We start from the raw sequence: 7,170 nt of genomic DNA on the forward strand, positions 1-7,170 counted from the left end.
TTACTGCTTATTTTGACCTCTGCTGGCTGTGTAAAGCTCATTTTCAACGTCCATTGCAGAATGTGATAAAACCAGATCCAGCTACTAAAATGCATCATTCTTTTTGTTTTAGACAACATTTCATGCACTGTTAAACATGTTAAAGCAAGTTGCAAGTGAAAATCTATGTCTCTGACTGAGTTTGCATTACTGCTTGTTTTGACCTCTGCTGGCTGAGAACAGCTCATTTTCAACGTTCAATTCAGAATGTGATAAAACCAAATCCAGCCACTAAAAAGCATTTTCTTTTTGTTTTAGACAACATTTCATGCACTGTTAAACATGTTAAAGCAAGTTGCAAGTGAAAATATATGTCTCTGACTGAGTTTGCATTACTGCTTATTTTGACCTCTGCTGGCTCTGAAAAGCTCATTTTCAACGTCCAATGCAGAATGTGATAAAACCAGATCCAGCCACTAAAAAGCATTTTCTTTTTGTTTTAGACAACATTTCATGCACTGTTAAACATGTTTAAGAAAGTTGCAAGTGAAAATCTATGTCTCTGACTGAGTTTGCGTTACTGCTTGTTTTGACCTCTGCTGGCTGAGTAAAGCTCATTTTTACCGTCCAATGCAGAATGTGATAAAACCAGATCCAGCTACTAAAATGCATTATTCTTTTTGTTTTAGACAACATTTCATGCACTGTTAAACATGTTAAAGCAAGTAGCAAGTGAAAATCTATGTCTCTGACTGAGTTTGCATTACTGCTTATTTTGACCTCTGCTGGCTGAGAACAGCTCTATTTCAACATTCAATTCAGAATGTGATAAAAACCTGATCCAGCCACAAAAATGCATCATTCTTTTTGTTTTAGACAACATTTCATGCACTGTTAAACATGTTAAAACAAGTTGCAAGTGAAAATCTCTGTCTCTGACTGAGTTTGCATTACTGCTTATTTTGACCTCTGCTGGCTCTGAAAAGCTCATTTTCAACGTTCAATTCAGAATGTGATAAAACCAGATCCAGCCACTAAAAAGCATTTTCTTTTTGTTTTAGACAACATTTCATGCACTGTTAAACATGTTAAAGCAAGTTGCAAGTGAAAATCTATGTCTCTGACTGAGTTTGCATTACTGCTTATTTTGACTAATGCTGGCTCTGAAAAGCTCATTTTCAACGTTCAATTCAGAATGTGATAAAACCAGATCCAGCCACTAAAAAGCATTTTCTTTTTGTTTTAGACAACATTTCATGCACCGTTAAATATGTTTAAGAAAGTTGCAAGTGAAAATCTATGTCTCTGACTGAGTTTGCATTACTGCTTATTTTGACCTCTGCTGGCTGAGAAAAGCTCATTTTCAACGTTCAATTCAGAATGTGATAAAACCAGATCCAGCCACAAAAATGCATCATTCTTTTTGTTTTAGACAACATTTCATGCACTGTTAAACATGTTAAAGCAAGTTGCAAGTGAAAATATATGTCTCTGACTGAGTTTGCATTACTGCTTATTTTGACCTCTGCTGGCTCTGAAAAGCTCATTTTCAACGTCCAATGCAGAATGTGATAAAACCAGATCCAGCTACTAAAATGCATCATTCTTTTTGTTTTAGACAACATTTCATGCACTGTTAAACATGTTAAAGCAAGTTGCAAGTGAAAATCTATGTCTCTGACTGAGTTTGCATTACTGCTTATTTTGACCTCTGCTGGCTCTGAAAAGCTCATTTTCAACGTTCAATTCAGAATGTGATAAAACCAGATCCAGCCACTAAAAAGCATTTTCTTTTTGTTTTAGACAACATTTCATGCACTGTTAAACATGTTAAAGCAAGTTGCAAGTGAAAATCTATGTCTCTGACTGAGTTTGCATTACTGCTTATTTTGACCTCTGCTGGCTCTGAAAAGCTCATTTTTAACGTTCAATTCAGAATGTGATAAAACCAGATCCAGCCACTAAAAAGCATTTTCTTTTTGTTTTAGACAACATTTCATGCACTTTTAAACATAATTAAGAAAGTTGCAAGTGAAAATCTATGTCTCTGACTGAGTTTGCATTACTGCTTATTTTGACCTCTGCTGGCTGTGTAAAGCTCATTTTCAACGTCTATTGCAGAATGTGATAAAACCAGATCCAGCTACTAAAATGCATCATTCTTTTTGTTTTAGACAACATTTCATGCACTGTTAAACATGTTAAAGCAAGTTGCAAGTGAAAATCTATGTCTCTGACTGAGTTTGCATTACTGCTTATTTTGACCTCTGCTGGCTGAGAACAGTTCATTTTCAACGTTCAATTCAGAATGTGATAAAACCAGAACCAGCCACAAAAATGCATCATTCTTTTTGTTTTAGACAACATTTCATGCACTGTTAAACATGTTAAAGCAAGTTGCAAGTGAAAATCTATGTCTCTGACTGAGTTTGCATTACTGCTTATTTTGACCTCTGCTGGCTCGGAAAAGCTCATTTTCAACGTTCAATTCAGAATGGGATAAAACCAGATCCAGCCACTAAAAAGCATTTTCTTTTTGTTTTAGACAACATTTCATGCACTGTTAATTATGTTTAAGAAAGTTGCAAGTGAAAATCTATGTCTCTGACTGAGTTTGCATTACTGCTTATTTTGACCTCTGCTGGCTGTGTAAAGCTCATTTTCAACGTGTATTGCAGAATGTGATAAAACCAGATCCAGCTACTAAAATGCATCATTCTTTTTGTTTTAGACAACATTTCATGCACTGTTAAACATGTTAAAGCAAGTTGCAAGTGAAAATCTATGTCTCTGACTGAGTTTGCATTACTGCTTATTTTGACCTCTGCTGGCTGTGTAAAGCTCATTTTCAACGTCTATTGCAGAATGTGATAAAACCAGATCCAGCTACTAAAATGCATCATTCTTTTTGTTTTAGACAACATTTCATGCACTGTTAAACATGTTAAAACAAGTTGCAAGTGAAAATCTCTGTCTCTGACTGAGTTTGCATTACTGCTTATTTTGACCTCTGCTGGCTCTGAAAAGCTCATTTTCAACGTTCAATTCAGAATGTGATAAAACCAGATCCAGCCACTAAAAAGCATTTTCTTTTTGTTTTAGACAACATTTCATGCACTGTTAAACATGTTTAAGAAAGTTGCAAGTGAAAATCTATGTCTCTGACTGAGTTTGCATTACTGCTTGTTTTGACCTCTGCTGGCTGAGTAAAGCTTATTTTTAACGTCCAATGCAGAATGTGATAAAACCAGATCCAGCTACTAAAATGCATCATTCTTTTTGTTTTAGACAACATTTCATGCACTGGTAAACATGTTAAAGCAAGTTGCAAGTGAAAATCTATGTCTCTGACTGAGTTTGCATTACTGCTTATTTTGACCTCTGCTGGCTGAGAACAGCTCATTTTCAACGTTCAATTCAGAATGTGATAAAACCAGATCCAGCCACAAAAATGCATCATTCTTTTTGTTTTAGACAACATTTCATGCACTGTTAAACATGTTAAAGCAAGTTGCAAGTGAAAATCTATGTCTCTGACTGAGTTTGCATTACTGCTTATTTTGACCTCTGCTGGCTGAGAACAGCTCATTTTCAACGTTCAATTCAGAATGTGATAAAACCAGATCCAGCCACAAAAATGCATCATTCTTTTTTTTTTTTGGACAACATTTCATGCACTGTTAAACAAGTTAAAGCAAGTTGCAAGTGAAAATCTATGTCTCTGACTGAGTTTTTATTACTGCTTATTTTGACCTCTGCTGGCTCTGAAAAGCTCATTTTCAACGTTCAATTCAGAATGTGATAAAACCAGATCCAGCCACTAAAAAGCATTTTCTTTTTGTTTTAGACAACATTTCATGCACTGTTAAATATGTTTAAGAAAGTTGCAAGTGAAAATCTATGTCTCTGACTGATTTTGCATTACTGCTTATTTTGACCTCTGCTGGCTGTGTAAAGCTCATTTTCAACGTCCATTGCAGAATGTGATAAAACCAGATCCAGCTACTAAAATGCATCATTCTTTTTGTTTTAGACAACATTTCATGCACTGTTAAACATGTTAAAGCAAGTTGCAAGTGAAAATCTATGTCTCTGACTGAGTTTGCATTACTGCTTGTTTTGACCTCTGCTGGCTGAGAACAGCTCATTTTCAACGTTCAATTCAGAATGTGATAAAACCAAATCCAGCCACTAAAAAGCATTTTCTTTTTGTTTTAGACAACATTTCATGCACTGTTAAACATGTTAAAGCAAGTTGCAAGTGAAAATATATGTCTCTGACTGAGTTTGCATTACTGCTTATTTTGACCTCTGCTGGCTCTGAAAAGCTCATTTTCAACGTCCAATGCAGAATGTGATAAAACCAGATCCAGCCACTAAAAAGCATTTTCTTTTTGTTTTAGACAACATTTCATGCACTGTTAAACATGTTTAAGAAAGTTGCAAGTGAAAATCTATGTCTCTGACTGAGTTTGCGTTACTGCTTGTTTTGACCTCTGCTGGCTGAGTAAAGCTCATTTTTACCGTCCAATGCAGAATGTGATAAAACCAGATCCAGCTACTAAAATGCATTATTCTTTTTGTTTTAGACAACATTTCATGCACTGTTAAACATGTTAAAGCAAGTAGCAAGTGAAAATCTATGTCTCTGACTGAGTTTGCATTACTGCTTATTTTGACCTCTGCTGGCTGAGAACAGCTCTATTTCAACATTCAATTCAGAATGTGATAAAAACCTGATCCAGCCACAAAAATGCATCATTCTTTTTGTTTTAGACAACATTTCATGCACTGTTAAACATGTTAAAACAAGTTGCAAGTGAAAATCTCTGTCTCTGACTGAGTTTGCATTACTGCTTATTTTGACCTCTGCTGGCTCTGAAAAGCTCATTTTCAATGTTCAATTCAGATTGTGATAAAACCAGATCCAGCCACTAAAAAGCATTTTCTTTTTGTTTTAGACAACATTTCATGCACTGTTAAACATGTTTAAGAAAGTTGCAAGTAAAAATCTATGTCTCTGACTGAGTTTCCGTTACTGCTTGTTTTGACCTCTGCTGGCTGAGTAAAGCTCATTTTTACCGTCAAATGCAGAATGTGATAAAACCAGATCCAGCTACTAAAATGCATCATTCTTTTTGTTTTAGACAACATTTCATGCACTGTTAAACATGTTAAAGCAAGTTGCAAGTGAAAATCTATGTCTCTGACTGAGTTTGCATTACTGCTTATTTTGACCTCTGCTGGCTGAGAACAGCTCATTTTCAACGTTCAATTCAGAATGTGATAAAACCAGATCCAGCCACAAAAATGCATCATTCTTTTTGTTTTAGACAACATTTCATGCACTGTTAAACATGTTAAAGCAAGTTGCAAGTGAAAATCTATGTCTCTGACTGAGTTTGCATTACTGCTTATTTTGACCTCTGCTGGCTCTGAAAAGCTCATTCTTTTTGTTTTAGACAACATTTCATGCACTGTTAAACATGTTAAAGCAAGTTGCAAGTGAAAATCTATGTCTCTGACTGAGTTTGCATTACTGCTTATTTTGACCTCTGCTGGCTCTGAAAAGCTCCTTTTCAACGTTCAATTCAGAATGTGATAAAACCAGATCCAGCCACAAAAATGCATCATTCTTTTTGTTTTAGACAACATTTCATGCACTGTTAAACATGTTAAAGCAAGTTGCAAGTGAAAATCTATGTCTCTGACTGAGTTTGCATTACTGCTTATTTTGACCTCTGCTGGCTCTAAAAAGCTCATTGTCAACAATCAATTCAGAATGTGATAAAACCAGATCCAGCCACTAAAAAGCATTTTCTTTTTGTTTTAGACAACATTTCATGCACTGTTAAACATGTTAAAGCAAGTTGCAAGTGAAAATCTATGTCTCTGACTGAGTTTGCATTACTGCTTATTTTGACCTCTGCTGGCAGAGAACAGCTCATTTTCAACGTTCAATTCAGAATGTGATAAAACCAGATCCAGCCACAAAAATGCATCATTCTTTTTGTTTTAGACAACATTTCATGCACTGTTAAACATGTTAAAGCAAGTTGCAAGTGAAAATCTATGTCTCTGACTGAGTTTGCATTACTGCTTATTTTGACCTCTGCTGGCTGAGAACAGCTCATTTTCAACGTTCAATTCAGAATGTGATAAAACCAGATCCAGCCACAAAAATGCATCATTCTTTTTGTTTTAGACAACATTTCATGCACTGTTAAACATGTTAAAGCAAGTTGCAAGTGAAAATCTATGTCTCTGACTGAGTTTGCATTACTGCTTATTTTGACCTCTGCTGGCTGAGAACAGCTCATTTTCAACGTTCAATTCAGAATGTGATAAAACCAGATCCAGCCACAAAAATGCATCATTCTTTTTGTTTTAGACAACATTTCATGCACTGTTAAACATGTTAAAGCAAGTTGCAAGTGAAAATCTATGTCTCTGACTGAGTTTGCATTACTGCTTATTGTGACCTCTGCTGGCTCTGAAAAGCTCATTTTCAACGTTCAATTCAGAATGTGATAAAACCAGATCCAGCCACAAAAATGCATCATTCTTTTTGTTTTAGACAACATTTCATGCACTTTTAAACATGTTAAAGCAAGTTGCAAGTGAAAATCTATGTCTCTGACTGAGTTTGCATTACTGCTTATTTTGACCTCTGCTGGCTCTGAAAAGCTCATTTTCAACGTTCAATTCAGAATGTGATAAAACCAGATCCAGCCACTAAAAAGCATTTTCTTTTTGTTTTAGACAAAATTTCATGCACTGTTAAATATGTTTAAGAAAGTTGCAAGTGAAAATCTATGTCTCTGACTGAGTTTGCATTACTGCTTGTTTTGACCTCTGCTGGCTGAGTAAAGCTCATTTTCAACGTCCAATGCAGAATGTGATAAAACCAGATCCAGCTACTAAAATGCATCATTCTTTTTGTTTTAGACAACATTTCATGCACTTTTAAACATGTTAAAGCAAGTTGCAAGTGAAAATCTATGTCTCTGACTGAGTTTGCATTACTGCTTATTTTGACCTCTGCTGGCTGAGAACAGCTCATTTTCAACGTTCAATTCAGAATGTGATAAAACCAGATCCAGCCACAAAAATGCATTATTCTTTTTGTTTTAGACAACATTTCATGCACTGTTAAACATGTTAAAGCAAGTTGCAAGTGAAAATCTATGT

Source organism: Danio rerio, chromosome 3 (genome assembly GCF_052040795.2).
Source record: "Danio rerio strain M-AB ecotype USA chromosome 3, GRCz13ab, whole genome shotgun sequence".
NCBI lineage: Eukaryota > Metazoa > Chordata > Actinopteri > Cypriniformes > Danionidae > Danio > Danio rerio.